At 41.0% G+C, this 25,407-nt stretch overlaps 1 long non-coding RNA gene across 1 annotated transcript; it reads right to left on the bottom strand.

The window, feature by feature from the left end:
* Window positions 1-2,475: 2,475 nt before the first annotated feature.
* LOC124027543 lies at window positions 2,476-20,720 on the bottom strand. Its single transcript, XR_006837424.1, has 3 exons — window positions 20,251-20,720; window positions 4,516-4,664; window positions 2,476-2,841 (listed from the first exon to the last, which is right to left on the bottom strand). It is a non-coding gene; the product is annotated as an uncharacterized LOC124027543 (long non-coding RNA).
* Window positions 20,721-25,407: the final 4,687 nt, after the last annotated feature.

The raw sequence follows: 25,407 nt of genomic DNA, 5'->3' as shown, positions 1-25,407 counted from the left end.
TTCCACTAGATGTCACCATTATGTTATGTTATGTAATGTGATGGGTGCTGTCCAGACTTGCAGTTCCTAGAGCTTCCACTAGATGTCACCATTATGTTATGTTATGTAATGTGATGGGTGCTGTCCAGACTTGCAGTTCCTAGGGCTTCCACTAGATGTCACCATTATGTTATGTTATGTGATGGGTGCTGTCCAGACTTGCAGTTCCTAGAGCTTCCACTAGATGTCACCATTATGTTATGTTATGATGTGATGGGTGCTGTCCAGATGTCACCATTATGTTATGTAATGATGGGTGCTGTCCAGACTTGCAGTTCCTAGGGCTTCACTAGATGTCAACATTATGTTATGTTATGTAATGTGATGGGTGCTGTCCCGACTCTGTTCCTCTCACTAGATGTCAACATTCGCTAGAAAGAGTTTCAGGCTGGTTTTTGGAAAATGAGCCAGAAATTGTAGTTTTTCTAGGTGGCTCCCATTTTGGCTGTAGTGTTTCCAAACTTGTGAAGAGAGCGCGGTCTTTGGTATTTTTCTGCGGTAAAGATAATAACGATTCGTCTTAAATTTGATTGTTTATTTGCGTATTAGGTACCTAAGGTTTGATTTATAAACGTTGATTGACTTGTTTGGATACGTTTATTGGTAACGTTTTGGGATTCATTTTGTTTGAAGGAAACTGGGTGGATTATTGACTGAAGCGCCAGCTAAACTGAGTTTTTATAGATATAAAGAATGACTTTATCGAACAAAAATGACAATTTGTGATGTAACTGGGACCTTTGGAGTGCCAACAGAAGAAGATCTTCAAAAGGCATTTATTATATCGCTATTTCTGACTTTCGTGTCGCAACTCCTTGGTTGAAAATTATTTGTTATGGATTTGTGTGTTGGGCGCTGTCCTCAGATAACGCATGGTTTGCTTTCGGAATAAAGCCTTTTTGAAATCTGACACGCTGGCTGTATTAACAACAAGTTAAGCTTTATTTTTGTGTATTGCACTTGTGATTGCATGAAAGTTTATAGTCATTTAATTTGTCGCTTCTGCTGTTGGCCAGGTGGGACAGTAGTCCCACTGATCGCAAGAAATCATTCAAGTCACGATTGTGTCCCAAAGTTGATGGGACATTAGTCATTAGTCTGGGTAGCCATTAGTCTGGGTAGCCATTAGTCTGGGTAGTCAATAGTCTGGGTAGTCATTAGCCTGGGTAGACATTAGTCTGCGAGACATTAGTCTGGGTAGTCATTAGTCTGGGTAGTCATTAGTCTGGGTAGTCATTAGTCTGGGGTAGACATTAGTCTGCAGCCATTAGTCTGGGTAGACATTAGTCTGGGTAGTCATTAGTTGGGTAGACATTAGTCTGGGTAGTCATTAGTCTGGGTAGTCATTAGTCTGGGTAGTCATTAGTCTGGGTAGTCATTAGTCTGGGTAGACATTAGTCTGGGTAGACATTAGTCTGGGTAGTCATTAGTCTGGGTAGTCATTAGTCTGGGTAGTCATTAGTCTGGGTAGTCATTAGTCTGGGTAGTCATTAGTCTGGGTAGTCATTAGTCTGGGTAGTCATTAGTCTGGGTAGACATTAGTCTGGGTAGTCATTAGTCTGCAGACATTAGTCTGGGTAGTCATTAGTCTGGGTAGCCATTAGTCTGGGTAGTCATTAGTCTGGGTAGTCATTAGTCTGGGTAGTCATTAGTCTGGGTAGTCATTAGTCTGGGTAGTCATTAGTCTGGGTAGTCATTTTTCTCCACCTCCTCTTCACACAGATGGTAGGTTGTCCTGAAACAAACACGCGAGGCTCTGGGCCTGTTCCCGAGGGAGCTGTTTATCAGAGTCATAATGTTTCTGCTAGTCCGTGAGTAATCGCAGTCTTGATGTCTAGAAGTTATTTTCGGTCATGCGACAACATTAAAAAGAGTTACAAACGATGCAAATAAACAATTTAAAATTACACAATCGGTTGGGGGCCTTCTTCTCCGGCGCCATTCCACTCTGTGTTCTACAACCCAGGTCTGGTGTTAGAGATCATTCCACACTCTGTGTTCTACTACCCAGGTCTGGTGTTGGAGGTCATGTAGATCTCATGTGTATATCTTTTAAAAATGTAAATCAGAGAACTTGAATAACATTCAGAGCAGTGGTACGGTTTCTATCCAGTGTGGGTTTGTTTATGATAACTCAGGCTACTTGTGAAAGCATATCTCTTCTCACAACAATCACAACCATACGGCTTCTCTCCAGTATGTGTTCTCTGGTGCCGCTTTAAATAATGTGATGTTGAAAAGCTCTTCTCACAGTCGGAGCAGTGGTAAGGTTTTGGCTTCTGTCCTTTGTGTGCCAGCTGGTGTGTTTTCAGACTACTTGAATGAACAAAATTACTCCCACAGTCGGGCAGTGGTATGGTTTTTCCCCAGTGTGTATTCTCTTGTGTACATTCAGGTGGGCTAACCGAAGGAATCTCTTCCCACATAGATCACAGCTATAAGGCTTCAGTCCTGTGTGTATCCGCTGGTGCAGCTTCAAATACTTTGACGTTGAAAAGCTTTTTCCACAATCTGAACAGTGGTGAGGTTTCTCTCCAGTGTGTGTCTGTTGGTGTGATTTCATGTTGCTTGGCTGAGTAAATCTCTTCCCAAATTGATCACAGCCATAAGATTTATTTCCTGTGTGAATTCTAAGGTGTGATTTCAATGAATGTGATTCAGAGAAAGTCATTCCACACTGAGAGCAGTGGTATGGCTTTTCTCCTGTGTGGATTCTTTCTCTGGTGAGACTCTTCTCTGCCTCGTCAGCATCATGAGGTTGTTGAGGCTCCCCAGAGGATCCACGATAGTCCCGTCTCTCTCCTGTGTGAACAACAAAGTCAGACGGATGGTGAACTTTGACCTTCTTCTAGTCCGTCCTAAATCCAACCAGAGACATTGTTGATTAATATTATAACGTGTCGTCTTCACATCACTTCATGATTTGGGTATATTTACATATTTACGTGATAATTATCTAATTAAAAAAAATCTGTGGTGGAAATATACCAGTATAACAGAACTCTGCATGTTATCCTGGAAACTAGAGGTCGGCCGATTAATCGGAATGGCCGATTAATTAGGGCCGATTTCAAGTTTGCATAACAATCGGAAATCAGTATTTTTTTACACCTTTATTTAATGAGGCAAGTCAGTTAAGAACACATTCTTATTTTCAATGATGGACTAGGAACGGTGGGTTAACTGCCTTGGTCAGGGGCAGAACGACAGATTTTCACCAGCTCGGGGATCTAATCTTGCAACCTTACAGTTAACTAGTCCCAACGCAATAACGACCTGCCTCTCTCTCGTTGCATTCCACAAGGAGACTGCCTGTTAGGCGAATGCAGTAAGCCAAGGTAAGTTGCTAGCTAGCATTAAACTTATCTTATAAAAACAATCAATCATAATCACTAGTTAACTACACATGGTTGATGATATTACTAGATATCATCTAGCGTGTCCTGCATTGCATATAATCTGACTGAGCATACAAGCATCTAAGCATCTGACTGAGCGGTGGTAGGCAGAAGCAGGCGCGTAAACATTCATTCAAACAGCCCTTTCGTGCGTTTGCCAGCAGCTCTTCGTTGTCGTCAAGCATTGCGCTGTTTATGACTTCAAGCCTATCAACTCTCGGATGAGGCTGGTGTAACCGCAGTGAAATGGCTAGCTAGTTAGCGCGCGCTAATAGCGTTTTTGAAACGTCACTTGCTCTGAGCCTTGGAGTAGTTATTCCCCTTGCTCTGCATGGGTAACGCTGCTTCAAGGGTGGCTGTTGTCGTTGTGTTCCTGGTTCGAGCCCAGGGAGGAGCGAGGAGAGGGACGGAAGCTATACTGCTACACTGGCAATACTATAGTGCCTATAATAACATCCAATAGTCAAAGGTTAATGAAATACAAATGGTATAGAGGGAAATAGTCCTATAATTCCTATAATAACTACAACCTAAAACTTCTTACCTGGAAATATTGAAGACTCATGTGAAAAGGAACCACCAGCTTTCATATGTTCTCATGTTCTGAGCAAGGAACTGAAACGTTAGCTTTCTTACATGGCACATATTGCACTTTTACTTTCTTCTCCAACACTTTGTTTTTGCATTATTTTTATAATATAATATAATATAATATAATAATAGAAGAATATAATAATAATTTTTACCAAATTGAACATGTTTCATTATTTATTTGAGGATAAATGGATTTTATTGATGTATTATATTAAGTTAAAATAAGTGTTCAATCAGTATTTGTCATTATTACAAATAAAAATACAAATAAAATTGGCCCGATTAATCGGTATCGGTATTGGCGTTGAAAAATCATAATCGGTCGACCTCTACTAGAAACAGACATCAGTCTATTTAACAGGACTCTGCAGGTTGTCCTGGAAACAGACACCAGTCTATCTAACAGGACTCTGCAGGTTGTCCTGGAAACAGACACCAGGGGGCAGATATATTTCATTTGTTCAAACTAAACTACAGAACTTACTTTGATGTGTCAAATCTCCCTCTTCCTCCTCTTGTCCTCCTCTTGTAGTTCCACTCCGCCTCAGTGTTTTCCTGCAGTCCACCAGCCTCACAGACACCCTCTTCAGACCCAGCAGTAAGGTGATACCAGAAGAGGTACGACCCGGGACTCTGGGAGGGTGAACATTTGTTATATTTATTTAAAAAACACAGTACCAGTCAAAAGTTTGGACACCTACACTATTTTCTCATTGTAGAATAATAGTGAAGACATTCAAAGTATGTAATAACACATATGGAATCATGTATTAACCAACAAAAAGTGTTAAACAAATCTAAATATATTTTAGATTCTTCAAAGAAGAATCTTCACCATTTGCCTTGATGACAGCTTTGTACACTCTTGACATTCTCTCAACCAGCTTCATGAGGTAGTCACATGGAATATATTTTCAATTAACAGGTGTGCCTTGTTAAAAGCTCATTTCTGGAATTTATTTCCTTCTTAATGTGTTTGAGTCAATCAGCTGTGTTGTGACAAGGTAGGGGTGGAATACTGAAGATAGCCATATTATGGCAAGAACAGCTCAAATAAGCAAAGAGAATCAACAGTCCATGATTAAGTTTAGACATGAAGGTGAATCAAACTGGAAAATGTCAAGAAAGTTGTCATGAGGACCGCCATAGGAAAGGAAGACCCAGAGTAACCTCTGCTGCAGAGGATAAGTTCATTGGAGTTAACAGCCCCAGATTGCAGCCCAAATAAATGCTTTACAGAGTTCAAATAAGAGACAAATCTCAACATCAACTGTTCAGAGACTGCAGGAATCAGGCCTTCACGGTTGAATTGCTGCAAGGAAACCACTACTAAAGGACACCAATAGGAAGAAGAGACTTGCTTGGGCCAAGAAACACGACCAATGGACATTAGACCGGTGGTCCTTTTGTCTGATGTGTCCAAATTTGAGATTTTTGGTTCCAACCGCCGTGTCTTTGTGAGATGCAGTGTAGGTTTACGGATGATCTCAGCATGTGTGGTTCCCACCGTGAAGCATGGAGGAGGAGGTGTTATGGTGTGGGGCTGCTTTACTGGTGACATTGTCTGTGAATTATTTAGAATTCAATGCATACTTAACCAGCATGGCTACCACAACATTCTGCAACGATATGACATCTCATCTAGTTTGCGCTTAGTGGGACTATAATTTGTTTTTCAACAGGACCATGACCCAACACACCTCTAGGCTGTGGAAGGGCTATTTCACAGAGAAGAAGAGTGATGGAGTGCTGCATCAGATGACCTGCCCTCCACAATCAACTGACACCTGTGTCAAGAAACAGCGCGGCTTGACACTTGACCTTCGCTGAGTCCGTAGGGGAATTGCAGCGATGAGACAAGATCGTAACTACCGATTGGTAGTGAACTCGGATAAAACTGTGAACTCGGATAAAACTGAACTCGGATAAAACTCAGACTGGGAACATACGGAAAATAATTTAACAGTCATCCAACTCTGAATTTCAAGTCGGGATTTCACGTCTCTTTCAAGAGCCCACAAGAAGGACTCACTTTCCTGTTCAAGTGAGCACAACAAGGTGAGTCCAAAAATGTCTTGTATGCTGCTGTATAAATGATGTAATATGCCAGGGAGATGTATACTGTAGCTGAGAATGAGAGTAACTCTCTAAGGCCAAGTCAGAACTGTAGCTGAGAATGTAGCCTATAACCTGTTTTAGAGAAATGTCATCATCGAATATTGGATGAGCTTTCATTGTCTGTTTATTTATATTCCCCCTTTATTTATCCTACAGTTCTGACTTGGTATGCAGGGAGAACATTGTAAAAACGGCCCATGTTCTGAATTCTGTCACTGTACATTTCAAAAGTGCTGAACAAATAGTTATATATTTTTTTATTTTAACCTTTATTTAACTAGGTAAGTCATTTAAGAATAAATTCTTATTTTCAATGACGGCCAAGGAACAGTGGGTTAACTGCCTTGTTCAGTTACTCTAGTAAGAGTATAGATATCTTAGAGAGTTACTCTAGTATGAGTATAGATACCTTAGTATGAGTATAGATACCTTAGTATGAGTATAGATACCTTAGAGAGTTACTCTAGTATGAGTATAGATACCTTAGAGCGTTACTCTAGTATGAGCATAGATACCTTAACAGATAGTTATTCTAGTAAGAGTATAGATACCTTAGAGTGTTACTCTAGTTTGAGTAGAGATACCTTAATAGATAGTTACTCTAGTATGAGTATAGATACCTTAACAGATAGTTACTCTAGAATGAGTATAGATACCTTAGAGAGTTACTCTAGAATGAGTATAGATACCTTAGAGAGTTACTCTAGTATGAGTATAGATACCTTAGAGCGTTACTCTAGTATGGGTATAGATACCTTAACAGATAGTTACTCTAGTATGAGTATAGATACCTTAGAGCGTTACTCTAGTATGAGCATAGATACCTTAACAGATAGTTATTCTAGTAAGAGTATAGATACCTTAGAGCGTTACTCTAGTATGGGTATAGATACCTTAACAGATAGTTACTCTAGTATGAGTATAGATACCTTAGAGCGTTACTCTAGTATGAGCATAGATACCTTAACAGATAGTTATTCTAGTAAGAGTATAGATACCTTAGAGTGTTACTCTAGTTTGAGTAGAGATACCTTAATAGATAGTTACTCTAGTATGAGTATAGATACCTTAACAGATAGTTACTCTAGTATGAGTATAGATACCTTAGTATGATTATATATACCTTAGAGAGCTACTCTAGTAGGAGTATAGATACCTTAGAGAGTTACTCTAGTATGAGTATAGATACCTTAGTATGATTATATATACCTTAGAGAGCTACTCTAGTAGGAGTATAGATACCTTAGAGCGTTACTCTAGTATGAGTATAGATACCTTAGAGAGTTACTCTAGTATGAGTATAAATACCTTAGAGAGTTACTCTAGTATGAGTATAGATACCTTAGAGAGTTACTCTAGAATGAGTATAGATACCTTAGAGAGTTACTCTAGTATGAGTATAGATACCTTAGAGAGTTACTCTAGTATGAGTATACCTTAGAAAGCTACTATAGTATGAGTATAGATACCTTAGAGAGTTACTCTAGTATGAGTATACCTTAGAAAGCTACTATAGTATGAGTATAGATACCTTAGAGAGTTACTCTAGTATGAGTATAGATACCTTAGAGAGTTACTCTAGTATGGGTATAGATACCTTAACAGATAGTTACTCTAGTATGAGTAAAGATACCTTAGAGCGTTACTCTAGTATGAGTATAGATACCTTAACAGATAGTTACTCTAGTATGAGTATAGATACCTTAACAGATAGTTACTCTAGTATGAGTATAGATACCTTAGTATGATTATATGGTCTCTCCTATCATTGCTCACATGGTCTCTCCTATCATTGCTATGCAGACGACACACAATTAATCTTCTCCTTTCCCCCTTCTGATGACCAGGTGGCGAATCGCATCTCTGCATGTCTGGCAGACATATCAGTGTGGATGACGGATCACCACCTCAAGCTGAACTTCGGCAAGACGGAGCTGCTCTTCCTCCCGGGGAAGGACTGCCCGTTCCATGATCTCGCCATCACGGTTGACAACTCCATTGTGTCCTCCTCCCAGAGCGCTAAGAACCTTGGCGTGATCCTGGACAACACCCTGTCGTTCTCAACTAACATCAAGGCGGTGGCCCGTTCCTGTAGGTTCATGCTCTACAACATCCGCAGAGTACGACCCTGCCTCACACAGGAAGCGGCACAGGTCCTAATCCAGGCACTTGTCATCTCCCGTCTGGATTACTGCAACTCGCTGTTGGCTGGGCTCCCTGCCTGTGCCATTAAACCCTACAACTCATCCAGAACGCCGCAGCCCGTCTGGTGTTCAACCTTCCCAAGTTCTCTCACGTCACCCCGCTCCTCCACTCTCTCCACTGGCTTCCAGTTGAAGCTCGCATCCGCTACAAGACCATGGTGCTTGCCTACGGAGCTGTGAGGGAACGGCACCTCAGTACCTCCAGGCTCTGATCAGGCCCTACACCCAAATAAGGGCACTGCGTTCATCCACCTCTGGCCTGCTCGCCTCCCTACCACTGAGGAAGTACAGTTCCCGCTCAGCCCAGTCAAAACTGTTCGCTGCTCTGGCTCCCCAATGGTGGAACAAACTCCCTCACGACGCCAGGACAGCGGAATCAATCACCACCTTCCGGAGACACCTGAAACCCCACCTCTTTAAGGAATACCTAGGATAGGATAAAGTAATCCTTCTCACCCCCCTTAAAATATGTAGATGCACTATTGTAAAGTGGCTGTTCCACTGGATGTCATAAGGTGAATGCACCAATTTGTAAGTCGCTCTGGATAAGAGCGTCTGCTAAATGACTTAAATGTAAATGTAATGTAAAAATTATATATACCTTAGAGAGCTACTCTAGTAGGAGTATAGATACCTTAGAGAGTTACTCTAGTATGAGTATAGATACCTTAGTATGATTATATATACCTTAGAGAGCTACTCTAGTATGCGTATAGATACATTAGAGCGTTACTCTAGTATGGGTATAGATACCTTAGAGAGTTACTCTAGTATGTGTATAGATACCTTAACAGATAGTTATTCTAGTATGAGTATAGATACCTTAGAGAGTTACTCTAGTATGTGTATAGATACCTTAACAGATAGTTACTCTAGTATGAGTATAGATACCTTAGTATGATTATATATACCTTAGAGAGCTACTCTAGTATGAGTATAGATACCTTAGAGAGTTACTCTAGTATGAGTATAGATACCTTAGAGAGTTACTCTAGTATGAGTATACCTTAGAGAGTTACACTAGTATGAGTATAGATACCTTAGAGAGTTACTCTAGTATGAGTATAGATACCTTAGAGAGTTACTCTAGTATGAGTATAGATACCTTAGTACGATTATATATACCTTAGAGAGCTACTCTAGTATGAGTATAGATACCTTAGAGAGTTACTCTAGTATGAGTATAGATACCTTAGAGAGTTACTCTAGAATGAGTATAGATACCTTAGAGAGTTACTCTAGTATGAGTATAGATACCTTAGAGAGTTACTCTAGTATGAGTATACCTTAGAAAGCTACTATAGTATGAGTATAGATACCTTAGAGAGTTACTCTAGTATGAGTATACCTTAGAAAGCTACTATAGTATGAGTATAGATACCTTAGAGAGTTACTCTAGTATGGGTATAGATACCTTAACAGATAGTTACTCTAGTATGAGTAAAGATACCTTAGAGCGTTACTCTAGTATGAGTATAGATACCTTAGAGTGTTACTCTAGTTTGAGTAGAGATACCTTAATAGATAGTTACTCTAGTATGAGTACAGATACCTTAGAGAGTTACTCTAGTATGTGTATAGATACCTTAACAGATAGTTACTCTAGTATGAGTATAGATACCTTAGTATGATTATATATACCTTAGAGAGTTACTCTAGTATGAGTATAGATACCTTAGTATGATTATATATACCTTAGAGAGCTACTCTAGTATGCGTATAGATACATTAGAGCGTTACTCTAGTATGGGTATAGATACCTTAGAGCGTTACTCTAGTATGAGTATAGATACCTTAACAGATAGTTATTCTAGTATGAGTATAGATACCTTAACAGATAGTTATTCTAGTATGAGTATAGATACCTTAGAGTGTTACTCTAGTATGTGTATAGATACCTTAACAGATAGTTACTCTAGTATGAGTATAGATACCTTAGTATGATTATATATACCTTAGAGAGCTACTCTAGTATGAGTATAGATACCTTAGAGAGTTACTCTAGTATGAGTATAGATACCTTAGTATGATTATATATACCTTAGAGAGCTACTCTAGTAGGAGTATAGATACCTTAGAGAGTTACTCTAGTATGGGTATAGATACCTTAGAGAGTTACTCTAGTATGAGTATACCTTAGAGAGTTACACTAGTATGAGTATAGATACCTTAGAGAGTTACTCTAGTATGAGTATAGATACCTTAGAGAGTTACTCTAGTATGAGTATACCTTAGAGATTTACTCTAGTATGAGTATACCTTAGAGAGCTACTCTAGTATGAGTATAGATACCTTAATAGAGAGTTACTCTAGAATGAGTATAGATACCTTAGAGAGTTACTCTAGTATGAGTATAGATACCTTAATAGAGAGTTACTCTAGAATGAGTATAGATACCTTAGAGAGTTACTCTAGTATGTGTATAGATACCTTAGAGAGCTACTCTAGTATGAGTATAGATACCTTAACAGATAGTTACTCTAGTATGAGTATAGATACCTTAGAGTGTTACTCTAGTGTGAGTGTAGATACCTTAACAGAGTTACTCTAGTATGAGTATAGATACCTTAGTACGATTATATATACCTTAGAGAGCTACTCTAGTATGAGTATAGATATCTTAGAGTTACTCTAGTATGAGTATAGATACCTTAGAGAGTTACTCTAGTATGAGTATAGATACCTTAGAGAGTTACTCTAGTATGAGTATAGATACCTTAACAGAGTTACTCTAGTATGAGTATAGATCCCTTAGTATGAGTATAGATACCTTAATAGATAGTTACTCTAGTATGAGTATAGATACCTTAGAGAGTTACTCTAGTATGAGTATAGATACCTTAGAGAGTTACTCTAGTATGAGTATAGATATCTTAGAGTTACTCTAGTATGAGTATAGATACCTTAGAGAGTTACTCTAGTATGAGTATAGATACCTTAGAGAGTTACTCTAGTATGAGTATAGAGTATAGATCCCTTAGTATGAGTATAGATACCTTAGAGAGTTACTCTAGTATGAGTATAGATACCTTAGTGTGAGTATAGATACCTTAGAGAGCTACTCTAGTATGAGTATAGATATCTTAGAGAGTTACTCTAGTATGAGTATAGATACCTTAACAGATAGTTACTATAGTATGAGTATAGATACCTTAGAGAGTTACTCTAGTATGAGCATAGATACCTTAACAGATAGTTACTCTAGTATGAGTATAGATACCTTAGAGTGTTACTCTAGTTTGAGTAGAGATACCTTAATAGATAGTTACTCTAGTATGAGTACAGATACCTTAGAGAGTTACTCTAGTATGAGTATAGATACCTTAACAGATAGTTACTCTAGTATGAGTATAGATACCTTAACAGATAGTTACTCTAGTATGAGTATAGATACCTTAGTATGATTATATATACCTTAGAGAGCTACTCTAGTAGGAGTATAGATACCTTAGAGAGTTACTCTAGTATGAGTATAGATACCTTAGTATGATTATATATACCTTAGAGAGCTACTCTAGTATGCGTATAGACACATTAGAGCGTTACTCTAGTATGGGTATAGATACCTTAGAGCGTTACTCTAGTATGAGTATAGATACCTTAACAGATAGTTACTCTAGTATGAGTATAGATACCTTAGAGAGTTACTCTAGTGTGAGTATAGATACCTTAACAGATAGTTATTCTAGTATGAGTATAGATACCTTAGAGAGTTACTCTAGTGTGAGTGTAGATACCTTAGAGCGTTACTCTAGTATGAGTATAGATCCCTTAGTATGAGTATAGATACCTTAATAGATAGTTACTCTAGTATGAGTATAGATACCTTAGTATGAGTATAGATACCTTAATAGAGAGTTACTCTAGTATGAGTATAGATACCTTAGAGCGTTACTCTAGTATGAGTATAGATCCCTTAGTATGAGTATAGATACCTTAATAGATAGTTACTCTAGTATGAGTATAGATACCTTAATAGAGAGTTACTCTAGTATGAGTATAGATACCTTAGAGCGTTACTCTAGTATGAGTATAGATCCCTTAGTATGAGTATAGATACCTTAATAGATAGTTACTCTAGTATGAGTATAGATACCTTAGTATGAGTATAGATACCTTAATAGAGAGTTACTCTAGTATGAGTATAGATACCTTAGTATGAGTATAGATACCTTAGAGAGCTACTCTAGTATGAGTATAGATATCTTAGAGAGTTACTCTAGTATGAGTATAGATACCTTAACAGATAGTTACTATAGTATGAGTATAGATACCTTAGAGAGTTACTCTAGTATGAGCATAGATACCTTAACAGATAGTTACTCTAGTATGAGTATAGATACCTTAGAGTGTTACTCTAGTTTGAGTAGAGATACCTTAATAGATAGTTACTCTAGTATGAGTACAGATACCTTAGAGAGTTACTCTAGTATGAGTATAGATACCTTAGAGAGTTACTCTAGTATGAGTATAGATACCTTAACAGATAGTTACTCTAGTATGAGTATAGATACCTTAGTATGATTATATATACCTTAGAGAGCTACTCTAGTAGGAGTATAGATACCTTAGAGAGTTACTCTAGTATGAGTATAGATACCTTAGTATGATTATATATACCTTAGAGAGCTACTCTAGTAGGAGTATAGATACCTTAGAGAGTTACTCTAGTATGAGTATAGATACCTTAGTATGAGTATAGATACCTTAGAGAGTTACTCTAGTATGAGTATAGATACCTTAGTATGAGTATAGATACCTTAGAGAGTTACTCTAGTATGAGTATAGATACCTTAGAGAGCTACTCTAGTATGGGTATAGATACCTTAGAGAGTTACTCTAGTATGAGTATAGATACCTTAACAGATAGTTATTCTAGTATGAGTGTAGATACCTTAGAGCGTTACTCTAGTATGAGTATAGATACCTTAGTATGAGTATAGATACCTTAATAGATAGTTACTCTAGTATGAGTATAGATACCTTAGTATGAGTATAGATACCTTAGTATGAGTATAGATACCTTAATAGAGAGTTACTCTAGTATGAGTATAGATACCTTAGTATGAGTATAGATACCTTAATAGAGAGTTACTCTAGAATGATACCTTAGAGAGTTAGAGAGTTACTCTAGTATGAGTATAGATACCTTAGAGAGTTACTCTAGTATGAGTATAGATACCTTAGAGAGTTACTCTAGTATGAGTATAGATACGTTAGAGAGCTACTCTAGTATGAGTATATATACCTTAGAGAGTTACTCTAGTATGAGTATAGATACGTTAGAGAGTTACTCTAGTATGAGTATAGATACCTGAGAGCTACTCTTGTATGAGTATAGATACCTTAGAGAGCTACTCAAGTAAAAGTTAAAGGTACTGAGTAAAATACTACATGAGAAAAAGTCTAAACGCATTTGGTTCTAAATATACTTAAGTACCAAAAGTAAAAGTATAAATCATTTGAAATTCCTGATATTAAGCGAAGCAGACAAAATTTAATTGTTTTTGAAAATGTACGGATACCCTCCAACATAATTTACAAACGATGCATTAGTGTTTAGTGAGTCCTCCAGATCAGAGGCAGTAGGGATGACCAGAGATGTTCTCTGTTTAGTGAGTCCTCCAGATCAGAGGCAGTAGGGATGACCAGGTAGGTGTTCTCTGTTTAGTGAGTCCTCCAGATCAGAGGCAGTAGGGATGTTCTCTGTTTAGTGAGTCCTCCAGATCAGAGGCAGTAGGGATGACCAGAGATGTTCTCTGTTTAGTGAGTCCTTCAGATCAGAGGCAGTAGGGATGACCAGTGATGTTCTCTGTTTAGTGAGTCCTCCAGATCAGAGGCAGTAGGGATGACCAGGGATGTTCTCTGTTTAGTGAGTCCTCCAGATCAGAGGCAGTAGGGATGACCAGGTAGGTGTTCTCTGTTTAGTGAGTCCTCCAGATCAGAGGCAGTAGGGATGACCAGAGATGTTCTCTGTTTAGTGAGTCCTCCAGATCAGAGGCAGTAGGGATGACCAGTGATGTTCTCTGTTTAGTGAGTCCTCCAGATCAGAGGCAGTAGGGATGACCAGGGATGTTCTCTGTTTAGTGAGTCCTCCAGATCAGAGGCAGTAGGGATGACCAGGTAGGTGTTCTCTGTTTAGTGAGTCCTCCAGATCAGAGGCAGTAGGGATGACCAGGGATGTTCTCTGTTTAGTGAGTCCTCCAGATCAGAGGCAGTAGAGATGACTCGGGATGTTCTCTGTTTAGTGAGTCCTCCAGATCAGAGGCAGTAGGGATGACCAGGGAGATGTTCTCTGTTTAGTGAGTCCTCCAGATCAGAGGCAGTAGGGATGACCAGGGATGTTCTCTGTTTAGTGAGTCCTCCAGATCAGAGGCAGTAGGGATGACCAGGGATGTTCTCTGTTTAGTGAGTCCTCCAGATCAGAGGCAGTAGAGATGACCAGGTAGGTGTTCTCTGTTTAGTGAGTCCTCCAGATCAGAGGCAGTAGGGATGACCAGGGATGTTCTCTGTTTAGTGAGTCCTCCAGATCAGAGGCAGTAGGTATGACCAGGGATGTTCTCTGTTTAGTGAGTCCTCCAGATCAGAGGCAGTAGGGATGACCAGGGATGTTCTCTGTTTAGTGAGTCCTCCAGATCAGAGGCAGTAGGGATGACCAGGGATGTTCTCTGTTTAGTGAGTCCTCCAGATCAGAGGCAGTAGGGATGACCAGGGATGTTCTCTGTTTAGTGAGTCCTTCAGATCAGAGGCAGTAGGGATGACCAGGGATGTTCTCTGTTTAGTGAGTCCTCCAGGTCAGAGGCAGTAGGGATGACCAGGGATGTTCTCTGTTTAGTGATTCCTCCAGATCAGAGGCAGTAGATGACCAGGGATGTTCTCTGTTTAGTGAGTCCTCCAGATCAGAGGCAGTAGGGATGACCAGGGAGGTGTTCTCTGTTTAGTGAGTCCTCCAGATCAGAGGCAGTAGATGACCAGGCATGTTCTCTGTTTAGTGAGTCCTCCAGATCAGAGGCAGTAGGGATGACCAGGGAGGTGTTCTCTGTTTAGTGAGTCCTCCAGATCAGAGGCAGTAGGGATGACCAGGTAGGTGTTCTCTGTAGCTCTGTAGCTCAGTTGGTAGAGCATGGCGCTTGTAACGCCAGGGTAGTGGGTTAGATCCCCGGGACCACCCATACGTAGAATGTATGCACACATGACTGTAAGTCGCTTTGGATAAAAGCGTCTGCTAAATGGCATATATTATTCTCTGTTTAGTGAGTCCTCCAGATCAGAGGCAGTAGGGATGACCAGGTAGGTGTTCTCTTGATAAGTGTGTGAATTTGAAAATGTTCTTGTCCTGCCAAGCATTTCAAATGCAACGAGTACTTTGGGGTGTCAAGGAAAATATATGGAGTAAAAAGTACATTATTTTTCTTTTAGAAATGTGAAGTAAAAGTAAAAGTAGTCAAAAATATAAATAGTAAAGTAAAGTACAGATACCCCCCAAAACTTAACATTTACATTTACATTTAAGTCATTTAGCAGACGCTCTTATCCAGAGCGACTTACAAATTGGTGCATTCACCTTATGACATCCAGTGGAACAGTCACTTTACAATAGTGCATCTAAATCTTAAAGGGGGGGGAATACTTATCCTATCCTAGGTATTCCTTAAAGAGGTGGGGTTTCAGGTGTCTCCGGAAGGTGGTGATTGACTCTGCTGTCCTGGCGTCGTGAGGGAGTTTGTTCCACCATTGGGGGCCAGAGCAGCGAACAGTTTTGACTGGGCTGAGCGGGAGCTGTACTTCCTCAGTGGTAGGGAGGCGAGCAGGCCAGAGGTGGATGAACGCAGTGCCCTTGTTTGGGTGTAGGGCCTGATCAGAGCCTGGAGGTACTGAGGTGCCGTTCCCCTCACAGCTCCGTAGGCAAGCACCATGGTCTTGTAGCGGATGCGAGCTTCAACTGGAAGCCAGTGGAGAGAACGGAGGAGCGGGGTGACGTGAGAGAACTTGGGAAGGTTGAACACCAGACGGGCTGCGGCGTTCTGGATGAGTTGAAGGGGTTTAATGGCACAGGCAGGGAGCCCAGCCAACAGCGAGTTGCAGTAATCCAGACGGGAGATGACAAGTGCCTGGATTAGGACCTGCGCCGCTTCCTGTGTGAGGCAGGGTCGTACTCTGCGGATGTTGTAGAGCATGAACCTACAGGAACGGGCCACCGCCTTGATGTTGGTTGAGAACGACAGGGTGTTGTCCAGGATCACACCAAGGTTCTTAGCGCTCTGGGAGGAGGACACAATGGAGTTGTCAACCGTGATGGCGAGATCATGGAACGGGCAGTCCTTCCCGGGAGGAAGAGCAGCTCTGTCTTGCCGAGGTTCAGCTTGAGGTGGTGATCCGTCATCCACACTGATATGTCTGCCAGACATGCAGAGATGCGATTCGCCACCTGGTCATCAGAAGGGGGAAAGGAGAAGATTAGTTGTGTGTCGTCTGCATAGCAATGATAGGAGAGACCATGTGAGGTTATGACAGAGCCAAGTGACTTGGTGTATAGCGAGAATAGGAGAGGGCCTAGAACAGAGCCCTGGGGGACACCAGTGGTGAGAGCGCGTGGTGAGGAGACAGATTCTCGCCACGCCACCTGGTAGGAGCGACCTGTCAGGTAGGACGCAATCCAAGCGTGGGCCGCGCCGGAGATGCCCAACTCGGAGAGGGTGGAGAGGAGGATCTGATGGTTCACAGTATCGAAGGCAGCCGATAGATCTAGAAGGATGAGAGCAGAGGAGAGAGAGTTAGCTTTAGCAGTGCGGAGCGCCTCCGTGATACAGAGGAGAGCAGTCTCAGTTGAATGACTAGTCTTGAAACCTGACTGATTTGGATCAAGAAGGTCATTCAGAGAGAGATAGCGGGAGAGCTGGCCAAGGACGGCACGTTCAAGAGTTTTGGAGAGAAAAGAAAGAAGGGATACTGGTCTGTAATTGTTGACATCGGAGGGATCGAGTGTAGGTTTTTTCAGAAGGGGTGCAACTCTCGCTCTCTTGAAGACGGAAGGGACGTAGCCAGCGGTCAGTGATGAGTTGATGAGCGAGGTGAGGTAAGGGAGAAGGTCTCCGGAAATGGTCTGGAGAAGAGGGGAGGGGATAGGGTCAAGCGGGCAGGTTGTTGGGCGGCCGGCCGTCAAAGACGCGAGATTTCATCTGGAGAGAGAGGGAGAAAGAGGTCAGAGCACAGGGTAGGGCAGTGTGAGCAGAACCAGCGGTGTCGTTTGACTTAGCAAACGAGGATCGGATGTCGTCGACCTTCTTTTCAAAATGGTTGACGAAGTCGTCTGCAGAGAGGGGAGGGGGGAGGGGGAGGAGGATTCAGGAGGGAGGAGAAGGTGGCAAAGAGCTTCCTAGGGTTAGAGGCAGATGCTTGGAATTTAGCGTGGTAGAAAGTGGCTTTAGCAGCAGAGACAGAGGAGGAAAATGTAGAGAGGAGGGAGTGAAAGGATGCCAGGTCCGCAGGGAGGCGATTTTCCTCCATTTCCGCTCGGCTGCCCGGAGCCCTGTTCTGTGAGCTCGCAATGAGTCATCGAGCCACGGAGCGGGAGGGGAGGACCGAGCCGGCCTGGAGGATAGGGGACATAGAGATTCAAAGGATGCAGAGAGGGAGGAGAGGAGGGTTGAGGAGGCAGAATCAGGAGATAGGTTGGAGAAGGTTTGAGCGGAGGGAAGAGATGATAGGATGGAAGAGGAGAGAGTAGGGGGGGAGAGAGAGCGAAGGTTGGGACGGCGCGATACCATCCAAGTAGGGGCAGTGTGGGAGGTGTTGGATGAGAGCGAGAGGGAAAAGGATACAAGGTAGTGGTCGGAGACTTGGAGGGGAGTTGCAATGAGGTTAGTGGAAGAACAGCATCTAGTAAAGATGAGGTCGAGCGTATTGCCTGCCTTGTGAGTAGGGGGAAGATGAGAGGGTGAGGTCAAAAGAGGAGAGGAGTGGAAAGAAGGAGGCAGAGAGGAATGAGTCAAAGGTAGACGTGGGGAGGTTAAAGTCGCCCAGAACTGTGAGAGGTGAGCCGTCCTCAGGAAAGGAGCTTATCAAGGCATCAAGCTCATTGATGAACTCTCCGAGGAACCTGGAGGGCGATAAATGATAAGGATGTTAAGCTTGAAAGGGCTGGTAACTGTGACAGCATGGAATTCAAAGGAGGCGATAGACAGATGGGTAAGGGGAGAAAGAGAGAATGACCACTTGGGAGAGATGAGGATCCCGGTGCCACCACCCCGCTGACCAGAAGCTCTCGGGTGTGCGAGAACACGTGGGCGGACGAAGAGAGAGCAGTAGGAGTAGCAGTGTTGTCTGTGGTGATCCATGTTTCCGTTAGTGCCAAGAAGTCGAGGGACTGGAGGGAGGCATAGGCTGAGATGAACTCTGCCTTGTTGACCGCAGATCGGCAATTCCAGAGGCTACCGGAGACCTGGAACTCCACGTGGGTCGTGCGCGCTGGGACCACCAGATTAGGTGGCCGCGGCCACGCGGTGTGGAGCGTTTGTATGGTCTGTGCAGAGAGGAGAGAACAGGGATAAACAGACACATAGTTAACAGGCTACAGAAGAGGCTACGCTAATGCAAAGGAGATTGGAATGACAAGTGGACTACACGTCTCGAATGTTCAGAAAGTTAAGCTACATAGTAAGAATCTTATTGACTAAAATGATTACAGTACTGCTGAAGTAGGCTAGCTGGCAGTGGCTGCGTTGTTGACACTACACTAATCAAGTCGTTCCGTTGAGTGTAATAGTTTCTACAGTGCTGCTATTCGGGGGCTAGCTGGCTAGCTAGTAGTGTTGTTTACGTTACGTTGCGTTAAAAGAACGACAATAGCTGGCTAGCTAACCTAGAAAATCGCTCTAGGCTACACAATTATCTTTGATACAAAGACGGCTATGTAGCTAGCTATGTAGCTAGCTACGATCAAACAAATCAAACCGTTGTACTGTAATGAAATGAAATGAAAATGTGATACTACCTGTGAATGCGACCGGGTTGTTGAGTTCTATTCAGAAGACGTTAGCTAGCTGTTGGCTAGCTGTCGGCTAGCTGTTGGCTAGCTGTCGGCTAGCTGTTGGCTAGCTGTCGGCTAGCTAGCAGAGTCTCCTACGTTAAGGACGACAAATAGCTGGCTAGCTAACCTCTGTAAATTAAGATAATCACTCTAAGACTACACACTCTAAACCTAAACAACGCAATTATCTTGGAACGAAGATACGAAGACAGCAAAGACAGCTATGTAGCTAGCTAACACTACACTGATCAAGTCGTTCAGTTGAGAGAGATAATCCAGTGCAGCTAATCAGTGGACGTTAGCTAGCTGGCTAGTGAAGACTACGTTAGGACGGCGAAATACGATAATTACGCAATTATCTTTGATACAAAGACGGCTATGTAGCTAGCTGAGAAGAAATTGCTAAGATTAGACAAATCAAACCGTTGTGCTATACTACTTAAGTAGTACTTTAAAGTATTTCTACTTAAATAGTACTTTAAAGTATTTCTACTTAAATAGTACTTTAAAGTATTTCTACTTAAATAGTACTTTAAAGTATTTCTACTTAAATAGTACTTTAAAGTATTTCTACTTAAATAGTACTTTAAAGTATTTCTACTTAAATAGTACTTTAAAGTATTTCTCCTTAAGTAGTACTTTAAAGTATTTCTCCTTAAGTAGTACTTTAAAGTATTGCTACTCCAGTACTTTACCTCACCTCATTAATGTATTGTTTAGTGTTGTGTTGCAGACATATTGTTTTTAAATCAGTTTGCCCCCCACCAAGATGTACATGTTAAAATCGCCACTGCTCCAACAACACAATTTTGTGAAAATCATGGTATTATTTTGGTCCTGGTTTCATGAGCAACCACTCAGTACTTACTGGTGTTAATCAGATCTCCTATCTTCTCCTCTTCTTTCGATGTGACAGTCATCTCTCGTTCCACCTCTTCCTCTTTCACTCTGAAAGCGTCTTCTTCTTGTTTCACTGTAACAGCCTCACCTTCTACTTCTTGTTTTACTGTAACAGCCTCCTCTTCCTCTTCTTCTTGTTTCACTGTAACAACCTCCTCTTCCTCTACTTCTTGTTTCACTGTAACAACCTCCTCTTCCTCTACTTCTTGTTTCACTGTAACAACCTCCGCTTCCTTCTCCTCTTTCACGACAACATTCAGCCACAGAGATTCTTTAGCAGGTGAACAGCATAGTGAACTCATATTCCGGGATGTCAGCTAACACTGTAAACATTAAATTAAATGGTATAACTAGCTGGACGACAGACGTGAGTTTAAAATACAGAGGCTATTATACATGAGGGTCAATGTTTAGGCGAGCAAGCTTCCGAGGTGGTTGACCATGTTCATTGAACTATAAAACAACGTGGCTGCCGACCTGGGTTGTCATTAGTTACCACAGCCACAAAGAAGGCATTGGCTATGGTAAAAAAAAATGATGAAAACAAACATTTGCTTTTCAGTCTTTTAACTGAAAGGTCAGGGTTAGGAATGACGTTAACAGATTTTAAGAAGAGAAGTTGAAGAAATAGGCAAGGTTTTAGTAATAATTATGACATTGTGACTGTGGTAACTAGTGACAAACGTCGAGCTGTTGGTGAAAGAACCCGTCCACTAAATTACACGTCACACTCTGGCAGACGTCGAGCTGTTGGTGAAAGAACCCGTCCACTAAATTACACGTCACACTCTGGCAGACGTCGAGCTGTTGGTGAAAGATCCCGTCCACGAAATTACACGTCACACTCTGCCTGAAAGACTCACATCGCCATCTGCTGACTGCAGTGTATAAAACAGTTGAGGAAATTATTTTATTTTCAGACAAAAAGTTGGACTTTCAAAACAATTATTTGAATTTTATTTCCAAAATAATATTATATAACGTTATATTGAAATGACTGTCCCTGGGTCGAATCCGGGCTGATTGGGAGTCCCATAGGGTCCAGCGTCGTCAGGGGTAGGCCTTCATTGAAAATAAGAATTTGTTCTAAACTGACTTGCCTAGTTTTTTATTTAACCAGGTAGGCCAGTTGAGAACAAAGTTCTCATTTACAAACTGACACCCGGCCATCCCAGTTAAATAAAGCTTCAAATAAACATTCTAAGTGATCATTTGAAAAATGTAGGTTGGGATTCAAATCTAAATCTGTTTAATATAATCCTCTCCCTCTCTCTGACCTTCTTTCCCTCACTTATCCCTCTTTCTCTCTCTCTATCCCTCTTTCTCTCGCTCTGACCCTCTTTCTCTCTCTCTGACCCTCTTTCTCTCTCTCTGACCCTCTTTCTCTCTCTCTCTGACCCTCTTTCTCTCTCTGACCCTCTTTCTCTCTCTCTGACCCTCTTTCTCTCTCTCTGACCCTCTTTCTCTCTCTGACCCTCTTTCTCTCTCTGACCCTCAGTAGATTTATTATAATGGAGTTGATAGTGACAACCATCCCCCTCCACCAGTAGATTTATTATAATGGAGTTGATAGTGACAACCATCCACCAGTAGATTTATTATAATGGAGTTGATAGTGACAACCATCCACCTCCACCAGTAGATTTATTATAATGGAGTTGATAGTGACAACCATCCCCCTACACCAGTAGATTTATTATAATGGAGTTGATAGTGACAACCATCCCCCTCCACCAGTAGATTTATTATAATGGAGTTGATAGTGACAACCATCCCTCTCCACCAGTAGATTTATTATAATGGAGTTGATAGTGGCAACCATCCACCAGTAGATTTATTATAATGGAGTTGATAGTGACAACCATCCCCCTCCACCAGTAGATTTATTATAATGGAGTTGATAGTGACAACCATCCCCCTACACCAGTAGATTTATTATAATGGAGTTGATAGTGACAACCATCCCCCTACACCAGTAGATTTATTATAATGGAGTTGATAGTGACAACCATCCCCCTCCACCAGTAGATTTATTATAATGGAGTTGATAGTGACAACCATCCACCAGTATATTTATTATAATGGAGTTGATAGTGACAACCATCCACCAGTAGATTTATTATAATGGAGTTGATAATGACAACCATCCCCCTACATCAGTAGATTTATTATAATGGAGTTGATAGTGACAACCATCCAACAGTATATTTATTATAATGGAGTTGATAGTGACAACCATCCCCCTCCATCAGTAGATTTATTATAATGGAGTTGATAGTGACAACCATCCAACAGTATATTTATTATAATGGAGTTGATAGTGACAACCATCCAACAGTAGATTTATTATAATGGTGTTGATAGTGACAACCATTCACCAGTAGATTTATTATAATGGAGTTGATAGTGACAACCATCCCCCTACACCAGTAGATTTATTATAATGGAGTTGATAGTGACAACCATCCCCTACACCAGTAGATTTATTATAATGGAGTTGATAGTGAACCATCCCCCTACACCAGTAGATTTATTATAATGGAGTTGATAGTGACAACCATCCCCTACACCAGTAGATTTATTATAATGGAGTTGATAGTGACAACCATCCCCCTCCATCAGTAGATTTATTATAATGGAGTTGATAGTGACAACCATCCCCCTACACCAGTAGATTTATTATAATGGAGTTGATAGTGACAACCATCCAACAGTAGATTTATTATAATGGTGTTGATAGTGACAACCATCCAACAGTAGATTTATTATAATGGAGTTGATAGTGACAACCATCCCCCTACACCAGTAGATTTATTATAATGGAGTTGATAGTGACAACCATCCCCCTACACCAGTAGATTTATTATAATGGAGTTGAGTTGATTTATTATAATGGTGTTGATAGTGGCAACCATCCCCCTCCATCAGTAGATTTATTATAATGGAGTTGATAGTGACAACCATCCCCCTACACCAGTAGATTTATTATAATGGAGTTGATAGTGACAACCATCCCCCTCCACCAGTAGATTTATTATAATGGAGTTGATAGTGACAACCATCCCCCTCCACCAGTAGATTTATTATAATGGAGTTGATAGTGGCAACCATCCCCTACACCAGTAGATTTATTATAATGGAGTTGATAGTGACAACCATCCCCCTACACCAATAGATTTATTATAATGGTGTTGATAGTTCCCCTCCATCAGTAGATTTATTATAATGGAGTTGATAGTGACAACCATCCCCCTACACCAGTAGATTTATTATAATGGAGTTGATAGTGACAACCATCCCCCTCCACCAGTAGATTTATTATAATGGAGTTGATAATGACAACCATCCCCCTACACCAGTAGATTTATTATAATGGTGTTGATAGTGACAACCATCCAACAGTAGATTTATTATAATGGAGTTGATAGTGACAACCATCCCCCTCCATCAGTAGATTTATTATAATGGAGTTGATAGTGACAACCATCCCCCTCCAACAGTAGATTTATTATAATGGTGTTGATAGTGACAACCATCCAACAGTAGATTTATTATAATGGTGTTGATAGTGACAACCATCCACCAGTAGATTTATTATAATGGTGTTGATAGTGACAACCATCCAACAGTAGATTTATTATAATGGAGTTGATAGTGACAACCATCCAACAGTAGATTTATTATAATGGTGTTGATAGTGACAACCATCCAACAGTAGATTTATTATAATGGAGTTGATAGTGACAACCATCCACCAGTAGATTTATTATAATGGAGTTGATAGTGACAACCATCCACCAGTAGATTTATTATAATGGAGTTGATAGTGACAACCATCCACCAGTAGATTTATTATAATGGAGTTGATAGTGACAACCATCCCCCTACACCAGTAGATTTATTATAATGGAGTTGATAGTGACAACCATCCAACAGTAGATTTATTATAATGGAGTTGATAGTGACAACCATCCCCCTACACCAGTAGATTTATTATAATGGAGTTGATAGTGACAACCATCCCCCTCCACCAGTAGATTTATTATAATGGAGTTGATAGTGACAACCATCCCCCTCCACCAGTAGATTTATTATAATGGAGTTGATAGTGACAACCATCCACCAGTAGATTTATTATAATGGAGTTGATAGTGACAACCATCCAACAGTAGATTTATTATAATGGAGTTGATAGTGGCAACCATCCCCCCTAAATGTTACAGCTTCTACCTATCCAAAACATGATATTTATTGTCTCATTTTAAACAGAAATTACATATTTGATCATGTGACATTATAGCCGAATGGTGAAACAAGTTGAACCATCCAGCCACATCAACAGTTATCATAAAGAGATCATTGTGTTGGAGATCATTCCACACTCTGTGTTCTACTACCCAGGTCTGGTGTTGGAGATCATTATACACTCTGTGTTCTACTACCCAGGTCTAGTGTTGGAGATCATTCCACACTCTGTGTTCTACTACCCAGGTCTGGGGTTAGAGACCATTCCACACTCTGTGTTCTACTAACCAGGTCTGGTGTTGGCGGAGGTCATTCTACACTCTGTGTTCTACTACCCAGGTCATTCTACACTCTGTGTTCTACTACCCAGGTCTGGTGTTGGCGGAGGTCATTCTACACTCTGTGTTCTACTACCCAGGTCATTCTACACTCTGTGTTCTACTACCCAGGTCTGGTGTTGGAGATCATTCTACACTCTGTGTTCTACTACCCAGGTCATTCTAAACTCTGTGTTCTACTACCCAGGTCTAGTGTTGGAGATCATTCTACACTCTGTGTTCTACTACCATTCTAAACTCTGTGTTCTGGTCTAGTGTTGGAGATCATTCTACACTCTGTGTTCTACTACCCAGGTCTGGTGTTGGAGATCATTCCACACTCTGTGGTTCTACTACCCAGGTCATTCTACACTCTGTGTTCTACTACCCAGGTCTGGTGTTGGAGATCATTCCACACTCTGTGTTCTACTACCCAGGTCATTCTACACTCTGTGTTCTACTACCCAGGTCATTCCACACTCTGTGCTCTACTACCTAGGTCATTCTACACTCTGTGTTCTACTACCCAGGTCATTCTACACTCTGTGTTCTACTACCCAGGT

Source organism: Oncorhynchus gorbuscha, unplaced genomic scaffold, assembly GCF_021184085.1.
Source record: "Oncorhynchus gorbuscha isolate QuinsamMale2020 ecotype Even-year unplaced genomic scaffold, OgorEven_v1.0 Un_scaffold_3349, whole genome shotgun sequence".
NCBI lineage: Eukaryota > Metazoa > Chordata > Actinopteri > Salmoniformes > Salmonidae > Oncorhynchus > Oncorhynchus gorbuscha.
This window is presented reverse-complemented; position numbering and strand designations above follow the sequence as displayed.